The sequence below is a fragment of the Micrasema longulum genome, unplaced genomic scaffold, assembly GCF_059751315.1.
Source record: "Micrasema longulum isolate JH-2025_06_02 unplaced genomic scaffold, ASM5975131v1 h1tg000452l, whole genome shotgun sequence".
Classification (NCBI taxonomy): domain Eukaryota; kingdom Metazoa; phylum Arthropoda; class Insecta; order Trichoptera; family Brachycentridae; genus Micrasema; species Micrasema longulum.
In genome coordinates, this window is record NW_028277651.1 from 806126 (window position 1) to 818458 (window position 12333).

Consider the following 12333-nt stretch of genomic DNA (forward strand, 5'->3'; position numbering starts at 1 on the left):
GAACATTTTAAAGAAGGCAATATAGAAGTCTAGGCATCCACAGGGCTTATGACCTGTCATTGGCTGGTTACTGTGTACAAGTGGCCACTTTACACACTGTGTAACATTCACCATTCTGCCCATATTTATCATCTATATTAATTCAAGTCTTTCATCTGTTGATGTTTGTGATGTTAAATAGCTGAAACCTTTATTTATGCGAGTGAGATTCATCTAATTGAATTATTTCACCTACATACTAGGCAACGCCTTAAATTTTCTTTATTTCAATGTATATACTTCTTCATGGACCAGGTGAATTTATCAACAATATTTTGAGTTTCTCCAATTTTTTTTGGTATTTCATAGAACCCTGTTAATCTTTAATTGTAAAAAATGTGATATTTCTCTATCATTACTGAATATCGACGCTCCAATTTTAATCGGAACTCAACTGGACGTCATGAACGTAGAACCCAACGTACAAGATCAAGTCGTCACACAATGGGTTCTGTGTCTCATCCCTTCCCACTTCCCACTTCCCGCTCCTCACCCGTACCTCCCTATTAATTATTTAACCACAAACGTGGTTAGGTTAGAGGTAGCTAATGCGTTTAACTTTACTGTTTTACTTCACCGCTCTTCAATCAGCTCCTACCGCATACTGACGCTGTGACTCCGAGCGTTGAGATTTTTAAAAATATACAAAGCCTCGAGCCAAAGCGGCCTCCATCACTAGAAACAGAGACAATTATTCGTTACCTTATTTGAAATAATTGTTTTATAACAGTTTTGTTTTTAATTGAAGTTGAAATAGCTAGACATACGCCCAAATACCCAGTAAACAGTCTGGGTTTTGGTCAATTTTTTAAATAAAAAGTTCAATATTCATACATGTTTATTGAAGGGAGATCCTGAAGCCCACTATCCACCCGCAACTGTTATAAAATCCTGGGGGACTATGCATTCCAGATAAACTAGCTGACAGGCGTCTCACGCTTAGATCAGCTACGTCTACGGCGAGAGGAAAAGTTATTATATCTCTACGCAAACAGCGCACTAAATTTAGTGAACGTCACATCAAAGGGACCGCGCAATGGGGAGGGCTGGTGGAGTGGTAGAAAGTAGTAAGAACCTATATGGGAACACAACGCGTCACGGGGTATTTATTACAAGGCTTTTTACGGTTATGATTCCCGCGAAATGGAGCGCATTTTTTATAATAAACTGACTGATTAAAATATAACTTATCTAATGCAGGTCTACCAATGAACAAAATGACTCGCCTACAGTCTGTATTGAATGCCGCAGCGAGACTTATTTTCGGAATCTCTAAGTTCAGTCATATCACTCCACTACTTCGGGAACTACATTGGCTACGTTTTCCACAGAGGGTCGAATACAAACTCTGTTGGATTATGTATAAGTCACTGCACAACTCTGCTCCGGAATATCTAAGGTAACTATGCATTCCAGATGAACTAACTGACAGGCGTCTAACGCTTAGATCAGCTACGTCTACGGCGAGAGGAAAAGTTATTATATCTCTACGCAAACAGCGCAATAAATTTACTACTAACTACTACTAACTACTAACTATGCACGACACTCTCCGATTCCGCGTTTACATTCCTTAGCCAACAAATTTACTTGTGAAATAGACATTTTTAATACGACAATTATTAATTTTAAAACGTTCTTAAATGCACTGTTTGAAGCAAATTATCAATGTCGAAATGGAACTTTCTTTTTCATACAATTCTTTCTCTGTTTTTGATGTGTATTATTATTATCTTATCTCTTTCTGATATTAATTTATCAAATATTTTTGTGTACCGTATATTATATTATTTTCACATATATACTTACTGTTAACTAATTTTCATTATTTGTTTTTAAGATTAATTTGTTAATAACATTTTTTTTTTATACGTATATATGTGTATATATGTGTGTATATATATATTTAGAATTCTTAACAAGTTATTTACAATTTGTTTTTTTTTTATGCAAAGTTTCGCTTTTTATTTTGCATTGCAGTTTGCTTTTTATTGTTTCTACATGTATTTAAAAAAAAAAAATATTTCTTTAAATGTGTTGTGTATTTATAAAATTATTACTTTCTTTGTTTGTAGTTACCTGTATATTTATTTTTATACTTATAAGTATATGAAAATGTATTTATTTTTTTGTTTGAATTCTTTACAAGTTACTTATAATTTGCTTTTTAATTCAATTACTTTTATTATATCCATATAAAATTATTTTTTTCTTTTTACTATGTAAAGTTTCACTTCTTTTTTTGCATGGCAGTATGCTTCTTATTGTTTCTAAATGTATTGTTTATCTTTTAAATTTTTACGCACTATGTTTGTACTTAACTGTATATTTTTTTTGTAAATGCCCCTTGGGCGTATTGTAAAATTAAATAAATAAATAAATAAAAAATAAAAATAAATAAATTTAGTGAACGCGCATTTGCGGTCGCAGGCCCTATGGCATGGAATGCTCTACCAGCAGTGGTGCGAGGCTGTGAAAGTGAAGTGATGTTTCGGAAAAAACTTAAAACCCACTTTTTCTCTAAATTATTTGAATAAATCCGTAGCATGTGACAGCAAAATAAATTGTTTTAATTAAATTACAAATTTAAAAACTTTAATCAAATTTATTTAACAATAGAATCACTATGTAAAGCGCCCTTGAGGTATTATGACCTGCGACCATCTTCAAGTGATTTTTAATAATTTGTTTATTTATGTTATAGGTTTGTATGAATTAATTGTCATAAAAAAAGAAACACGAATAAACTAAAGAATTCGTTTTTACCTTCTCTTCTTCCCAATTTTGATTTCTTTTTTTAACGGGTTTCTCCACGTTCTCCATTACACTGGCAGTAGTCTCGATTTGACTTAGACGTTTGCTTGTTGTTGTAGAAAAGTTACTGCGCACGCGCACGTATCAGTGTTGACTGTTTAAAAAAATGAACCATAAAATAACCGGTGAATTGTTATTCCAGGTAATAAATATTTTTTAAAGTAATCTTTTTTTATATCGGCTATAAATAGTTAAATCGGGTATAGTTATTTCTTTATTTAAACCTGGTATAAGGAAATCTAATAAGTAAGGCCCAAATTATTTAAATTTAAACTCTTTTATTTACATAATTATATAAAATCATGATTTACAACTTTTTTTCGAAAATTTTTAAAATTATTTTTTTACTGATATTTTATTTTTTCATTGATTCCAAACTTTCAAAATTTTCATTCTTTTAAAAAACACGCACTATCCTGGATTCAAACTAAAGATATGAACTCTTTTTTTCTATGATATATTTGGTTGCCTTTTAATAATAAGGCATATTTTTACGTTGTTTTGAATATTTTTTTATTTCCTTTTTTAATTCCTATAAAAAAATGCCACATAATCTTTTACAGAATATTTCATTTTCTCTTTCTTATGTTACACAAAAATATTATAACTGTCCATTATTTTATTATAGGAGCAAAAATTCATTAACATTTTCTTGTATACCCACGAACAGGCCATGCCTTTGTGGGATTTTTCGTTTACTATTTTCACCATCAATATATATTTCATTGCTATGTAATTATGCTTTATTTTTTGAATACTCTGTTTTACCTCTTATGTATATTGTTAAAAAACAAAGAAATAAATAAAAATAAAACGCCTGCTTGCACTTGTATATAACATAGAAATTTATCTAGGTTTGACGATGTCGGTCACGACGAAACCCGGTCACTAAAAAAAAATTTTTTTTTGTTTATATTTTTATTAAAGAAGGTAAAACATGAACAGAAAATATAAAAGAAAAATAATGAAAACCATTAAACCGCGAAACCGGCTTGTCAGCAGGTTTCTTATTTTTCCTTTACAAAGAGAAAAGTTAGAGAAATTATATTAATTTAAAATGTAATATAAATATTATTAAGAATTAAAAGCATACCTATTTTTTACATATTTTTTTTTACTAAAATTAAAATAGATGACATAAAATGATAATCAATATAAAGCTTTGTTACATATTAGCCATTTAATTTTTTTCTTCTTAAAAGCTTTGTCAACATTTTCTTTTAAAATCATCTAAGGAATCCTATTAAAAAAATTAGTAATTGTATATTGAAGTGTTCCTTACAAACCTCGGTACTGACAAGCTTTCACGTTGTGCTAGCCTTGTGTTATGTGAATGTAAATACCCTTTCTGGTAGTTACTATCAAATCGGTATCTAGTAAACAAATTTGAGCCATTGAATAGCATTTACGGACAGGCACCCTTGCTTTTTAAAAAGTTCGGGTACCTCTTCCTTATCAATTCTAGGTGATCTGTTAATTAATTTAAGAGCCGAGGTTTGTAAAGACTGAATTTTTTTAATGTTGGTTTTACAAGAAAAAATACGTACATACTTGTAGTTTTATTTTATTTTTATTTTATAAAAATAAACGGCAAATCTGCCTTTTACAAACATTTATAATATTAACATATTTGGCTTAATATATATATTTATTTTTTTTAAACATGAATTTCCTTATACCCAAGATTTATATTAAAAAAATTAACCTAAAAATTATACAGCATATTCAGTAGAAAGTTTAAATAATAAAAAATTCTACAGTAAAACAACAAGAAAATCATAAGTACTGTTTCACACAGCTATGCAAAGCGAACAAAAAACTGTAAATATATATATATATATTATAAAATGCATGAATAAATAAATATAATTACCATTCACCATCTTTGAAAAAGTTCAAAAGGTTTGTTCTTAGGAACAATACCCTACACTGAATATATCAGATACGTGGTAATAACTATTGCCGAGTTCATGAAGTCTATTTAATACGGCATTACAAGTATACACTGTCCGTGAATTGTTGCTACAAAACGGTGGCACCTGTCTAGTCATTCTTCCAGGCACCAGTTTTAGTTTTATTATTATAATCTATTTTAATGGTTATAATATAATATGAACAAGTAATTAAAGACAGACTAATGAAATATCTTTTATCCAATAATCTTCTCTCATCACAACAATATGGATTTCGAAAATTATCTAATACGAAATGTACAGTTTTTGATTTTGTTGCAACACTTCAACAACATATAGACCGGGATGAATATACTGCTGGTATATTTATAGATCTCAAGAAAGCTTTCGATACAGTCAACCATAAAATACTATTCGAAAAATTAGAACATTTAGGCATCGTTGGGACTTCTCTTGAGCTGTTTCGAAGTTACCTAAGTGATCGAAGTTGCTTAGTTCAGATTGGAGGACAATCAAGTGACTTCAGGCAGATCACATGTGGTGTACCACAGGGTTCCGTTCTCGGGCCGCTACTATTCTTAATCTATATCAATGATATTACACATTGGGGCATTAAAGGTAGACTTCAACTGTATGCAGACGATACAATTATTTACTATCACAATCGTAATGTTAAAGACCTTGAAAACGAAATGCAACTAGATGTTCACCATCTTGCAAGTTGGCTTCGTATCAACAAGCTCAGTCTTAACATTAAAAAATCGAATTACATAATATTTGGTAAAAAGCGAGATATTTATCTCAATATCGCACTTGGAAATGATTATCTTGAAAAAACTGACGTGACAAAATATTTGGGAATCTACATAGATTCACAGCTCTCATGGATTCACCATTTTGATTGTGTTAAATCTAAAATCTCTTCAATCACTGGTATAATGCATAGGTTTAGGGGAGTTCTTCCGATCTCACTTCGCCGCGCAGTGTACTTTTCAATGATACACTCTCATATGGGATATTTGTCGTGCATCTGGGGATTTGCCACAAAAAAATGTGTATCAGAAATACAAGCAATACAGAATAGAGCTATAAGAAACATATACGGTATACCAATGGAAACGCATGTCAAAGACATTTACAAACTTACTGACATTCTCCCATTTTTGGTCATACCGTATTATGAGATTGCAAAAACGGCGCTTCAAGGTGTGAATAAAGACTCTCTGACTAATATTGCCTATACCTTTAATCGTGACGTCCATCAGTATAATACGCCACAGCGTCAAAATATTCACGTACCTGGATCACGCACGACAAGGTATGGTCTAAGGTCTCTGCTATACCTTGCTTGTAGTTAGTACAACAGGCTACCGGAGTCCTATAGAACGTCAATCGTAGTAACTGTATTCATTCAAAAAATTACTACTTGAGGAGGTACGTGGAGGGTGAAATTTAGTTTTAAGTTCTTTTTTCCCTTAAATATTTCTTTTTTGCAATATGTAAATATAAACATTTTATTTTTAATTTTTATTATGGATTGTTTAAAGGATGGCAAGCGGATGTATGATTTGTATCATATATTTGCTTGCTATCTTATTTCAGTTTTTATGTACATAATATTACTTGTTACTTTATTACTATTTGTTACTATATTATTATTGTTAACATACCTATATGTAAATATTTTTCTGTCCCAAAATGAGTTTGTTGTAACTCCTGGGAGTACAAAAAAAATAAAAAATTGTATGGTTTAATAAATAAAAAAAATAAAAAAAATATTCCACCGACGACACGAAGCGATAATCTCCACCATGGGCAAGACCACAGATCGCCGTCTCCCATTCCGGCAGATACGAGTACGTATTAATGCCCATAATATGGACGGTGTAGGTGGTAGGCGGGCCGCTATCGGCGCCGAGTAAACAGCCAGGCAGATGGATCATGTCGATACGGAAATCTGCAACGACTCAAAGCCAAAGGAAGGAAAAATCACACGGAACTAATAAGAGAATCACAATCACAAAGGGAAGCGCGTCAAAGGGCGAGCGGGGGACGCGCGGGGAGAGAGGCAGTCTTGAGAGGAGTTGGGAAACTGTTTCATTCTGGGTGAGGGGGTCGATGTCAAAGCCGCGGTGTTTGTGGAGGTACATCCGGGCCGTTCCTTTATGGCAGCAGGTGTCGCGGCCGACTTAAACGTGAAAGGGAAAAGCCGCAGTTTTTTTAAAGAATGAAAATTGTGATTCCTAGACGCTCTCTATGTTTCCATTCGCTCTTTTTTAGTTCCGCTCGTTTAGACACTGTTTGATTATGTTGGCGCTGTGATTAATGTGAATTGTGGTTGCCAATGCGTAGTTTAGGAAGATTTATCTTGGATTAGATCTGTCTCGGGTCTAAGAGGGCCAATGTCGAATTTTATTTATTTCTTGCCAACTAATGCCGTAGTGTTTTTTTTTTATTTATTAAAAGTTGTTTTAAATACCTCAAACAGTTTATTATGACGTCACAAATTAACTGTAAAATTACAATATTTGAGTTTGTCCAAATGTTCGTAGACAAAAGACTGGATTTCACCCCCTCGGGAGTCATTAAGATAAACAAATTACAACAGGGATGGAGAATACCTTAAATAAGGTAATAGGGAAGTCTAGGCATTTACAGGGCTTCTGACCCGTCATTGGCTGGTTTAAGTGGCCACTTTACACACTGTAAACATTCACCATTCTGCCCATATAAAAACATCTATATTCCTTCAATTCTTTCATCTGTTGATGTTTGTGAAGTTAAAGAGCTGAAACCTTTATTTATGCGGGTGAGATTCGTCCAATTGAATTATTTCACCTACATACTAGGCAACGCCTGAAAATGTTTTTTTTTCAATTTCTATACTTCTTCATGGACCAGGTAATTTATCAACAATATTTTGAGTTTGTCCAAATTTTTGTAGACAAGGACTGGATTCAACTCCCTGGGGAGCTGTTTATATTAACATATTACAACAGAGATGAAGAACATTTAAGAGAAGGTAATAAACCAGCCAATGACAGGTCATAAGCCCTAGACTTCCATATTCAAGGTTTTCTCCATCCATGTTGTAATTTGTTGACTGTAAAATTACTCTGCCGTAATATTGTGATTTACGACATCGGCCCTTTTAGACCCAAACAACACAGTCCAGTCTGGAGTGTATTGCGTAAATCCCAACTTTACTGCGTTCAGAAAAATATTTTCTAGGCGATTTTGTAAACGAGCAAATACAGGTGTTGTTTTTTTGGAAAAATTAATTAGGTTTAAATTATAGAAATTAAAAAACAAGTGATTCTACTTGTGCTAAGTGTGCTACCATCATGTGGTACGATGGCAGATATGAAGGACCCCCCCACACACGTCTATCCTGATATACATTCCTAGTTTTGTCAAAATTCATACATCTTGTCATACATGCCCTTCGATCGTGTCTGCTTTTGACATTCAGACTTGAGAATTTGGTTTATCTGATCATGCCACGTCTTTCTCGGTCGTCCATGACTTCGTTACAAGTGATACATGAATCTATAAATTTTAAATAACTAGTAACTGGTTTCATCGCTTTTATTATCACTCGTCTTTTATTTCTATAATAAATGACAATGAACTTCCGCCAATAATTTTTATCAACACGCTGGCATGTTTAATTTTTCCCTAATACTCGTCGTGTGTAAACTTTAAACTGAGTATGTAATATTCTTGATTAATTTAATAGCCCTTAAGAACTACGCGTAAATGTCCATCTAATAAAACTTTCAATAACACAATTGCCCTAAGATTTTATCACTTATAAATTTTAGAGTCCCAGTAACACAGACCAGAAACCAAATCTTTTCAAAATTCTTTTGTAAATAGAACCTGCAATATGTGCAATCAGAAATTAAATTGTATTGATATTAATAATATGTCTTAAGCGTCCTTTAAAAATAAAATTTCAAAAAAAAATCAAGTTATGATGTTGCGCCTTGAATCCGCAGCCTATATAATATGCAGGTTATGTGCAGTTCTGTAAGCAGGCACAGAATAAATATACACTGTATGGTCAACTATAGTTGAATTATATATTATAATGTGCAACTGTGTGACCAATATTCAAAAGTAGATATATTTTTAATAATATGTATAACATTTACATTTTTAGTAATATTATAAGTTTTGTATGATTAGTTATTTTATGTTGTGTATAATTTTTATGTGACAATATTTACAATAATAACAGTATGTGGAAGCCTCTAATTGGACTTTATGATAAGTATTTATAGTATAAAAAAATGCTTTTTTTCGTAGGACTTTTTCAATGTACAATAGAAAATTTAAAAATATAGATTACACAAACAACACTGTCAGATTTAAAATTTAATAAAAATGTATTATGTAACTTAGTAGACATTATAATAATAAATATGTACATCTTCCCTCCCCTCCTTATCCTCTCTTCAAGCATTTTTGTCCTTATCCCGCCCAATTTACAGTAACTTAATGTTCTTAAAATAAATATTTAAAAAATCTTTAATTATTGAGTACATGAAAATAACATTTTTATATGTATAAATTGTTTGTATTTATTTGATATGGAATAAATTTTCTTTACTAACTTTGTATACTATGTGGAAATCTGTTATTAGTTCTGAGTTTATACACTATATCTGTTTGTTTACTAAAAATATGTATGTAGAACTGTTGATTTCCCAAATAAAATAAAATAATTGTATCTTATAAATTTATAAATGTCTGTTGGCTTTCCGCAGTCTATATTACACAGGTTATGTGCAATTCTGTATGTAGGCACATAATAAATGTACACTGTACACTGTATGGTCAACTATAGTTGTTTTATATATTATAATGTGCAACTGTGTGACCAATATTCAAAAGTAGATATATTTTTAATAATATGTATTACATTTGCATTTTTAGTTATATTATAAGTTGTGTATCATCAATTATTTTATGTTATGTATTATTGATTGGCCTCTGATTGGACTTTATGATATGTGTTTACAATGTAACTGCATCTTATAAATTTATAATTGTCTGTTGGCTTTACAATGAAATAAAATTATCGTAATAAAATAAAAAATCCATCAAATACTTGAAGATGGACATGTGAAGAGTAGGAATAATCGGCGTGCGTGCATGAGAAGATGTATGAATGTATAAGAAGCTGGTTCTGTATGCAGAGATAGAGTTATATGGCGTTATATCCTCTCTGCCTACCACCCCTGCGGAGAAACGGCGTGATGCTTTGTTTGTAAAATAATCCAATCACAGACTCGCTTCTCCTTCAGTAAAAGCTTATGTGAAATAAATATGTAAGTGCTTATTTACAATCAGTTTATGCAATATTAAAAAGCCGTCGTCGGTCAAGAGTGCGCTAAAGTTGAAAGTCCCGAAACTCTTTAAATTAACCATGCGAATTCAGTACGCAAGTTGTGCGTTGTTGCTTTTGTGTTAATTTTACTCGTACATATATTAATTTCGTAATGAGTTTGATGTATGATACGTTGGTACACTTCATTCTAAGATGCTGCTAATATATTATTAGTTTCAATTCCCCCAATTTGCCATGCTTGACTTTGCGTTCCTCTAAACTTTGTGTTAAACTACTTGGCTATAAGTACACATACATATGTATGTACACACATATAACACTGGTATGTCTTCTTGGTATGGGGGAACATCTCACGATGGTAACTTTGCGTAAGATTGCCAACTGTTTAGAGCTTTTAACCTCCAAGAAGCATTGAGTTTGTTTTCAAACATTCCCTTACATGATATTATAATATTTATTTTTTCTCTCTCAACTGTTTTAGTTTAGGAAATATGACCCTGAGAACATGAGGTATCTCCTACATATTTCTGTTCTAGAGTTGGTTCGATTTTCTTCAACAGTACTGCCATAATTATAAATATGTGTCATTTCAATTCATTTTAATTATTTATTTTATAAACGTTTATGTACATTGCAATAATATTTCAATGCATATATAAAACGAAAAAAAATAATACTCAAATTTAAATATACAAAGATAGGAAAATAAAAATACCCAGCAATTATAGAAAAAAGATGCTATCCTCTCTGAACTTTTTTTTACTAATATGAAAGATGTCGATATCCGAAGAGATACGGTTGAGTAAAGACATTGCTCTTCCTACTGGCGTTACTATCGCCAGGTTGGATCTGCAAGCAGGAAGATAAAACAGCTTAAGCTGCTTATGTCTAAGGTAGTCATAAGGAACATAAAGACAAATACTCTACATTACACCTATGTTGATCGTAATACCACGGATTAATCGGAAAAAATACAAAAGCAAGTATGCATTTCTTCTTTTCTCCAAACTATTGTAGCCAAGCATTTCCAGTATGAAGTCAGACGGATACGACCGCGGATAGTCTCCGTACTCACCCAGAAATTTCTTCTGAACCATCTCCAGCATAAGAGAGTACTTTACACTGAAGTCTGCTTCGCACCAATGAGTTATAAAGACACCTAAGAACTCAAGTTTTCAAGAACATCTTAGCTGTTCGGAGAACAAATTCCAACATTTTGCGCGCATTGTCATTGTTTGTATCCTCCCTAAAAAGCTTCCTGATTTCTCTTCTGTCTTATCCTTGTTGTTAGAAATGCAATCAACACAATCCCCGAGTTTTGTATGCAATTGATTTTGTTCTCCTGAAGGTCCTCGGTATCTATCTACACTTACCATTTTCTCTAGAATGACTCTTTGACCCATAATTATGTAATATAACAATTCACCATCTCATACCTAAATATTTATGGTGCTGTTTTTTATTTTTTTATTTTCTTTTATTCAGGAAACATACAGTACAGTTACAAAGTTTAATATTTTACACAATTAGACTTAATTCTAATGGACCAGTGAAGTTTCCATATTATAAAGCAATTATATGTAAGGTTAATTGTGAAAGTATAAAAAAGAGAAGGAAAAAGAAAAACATTAATGTAAGTTGTTTAAAAATTAAAATTCTAGTGAAAAAAAGATGTTTGTTAGAGTAATTAAAGATTAAGAATTGAAATAAAGAATAAAAAACATGATCAGATGTAAAAATAAAACAAGATAGTAATAACATAAAAAAAAAAAAGGAAAAACATAAATATACACATTTATTTTAAGGGATTCAAAGAAACTATGAGAAGAATCTTTAAGTGAAATATAAGACAATATATTTAGGTCAATTTAAAAAACATCTTCAAAATTAATGACACATTATAGTAAGAGCAGCAGAGAAGAGAGCAGCAGAGAAGAAGAGAGCAGCTGTGTTGGAATTTGAGTATCCCTCAATTCCAGTAGCTTAACACGATCATATTATACTATACATTAATTCTTAATACTTATCTTATAAATTTGTTTATAAAATATTTTCATTTTTAGTTACACATACGTCGACCGGTTTTGATGTTACTACCTCATCAAGGACTGAAACCCTGACGTAATTAAAAATTAAATTAGTTCATACAAATGTATAAAAAAATAAGTGTAAAATGTCTTACTGCTAAGTGAAAATATTTAAAATATTTAT

General features: G+C 31.6%; 1 long non-coding RNA gene across 1 annotated transcript in view; it reads left to right on the forward strand.

The window, feature by feature from the left end:
- Positions 1–12333, forward strand: part of LOC148281510 (uncharacterized) — a 172120-nt gene that overhangs the window by 104910 nt on the left and 54877 nt on the right. The window lies entirely within an intron of this gene.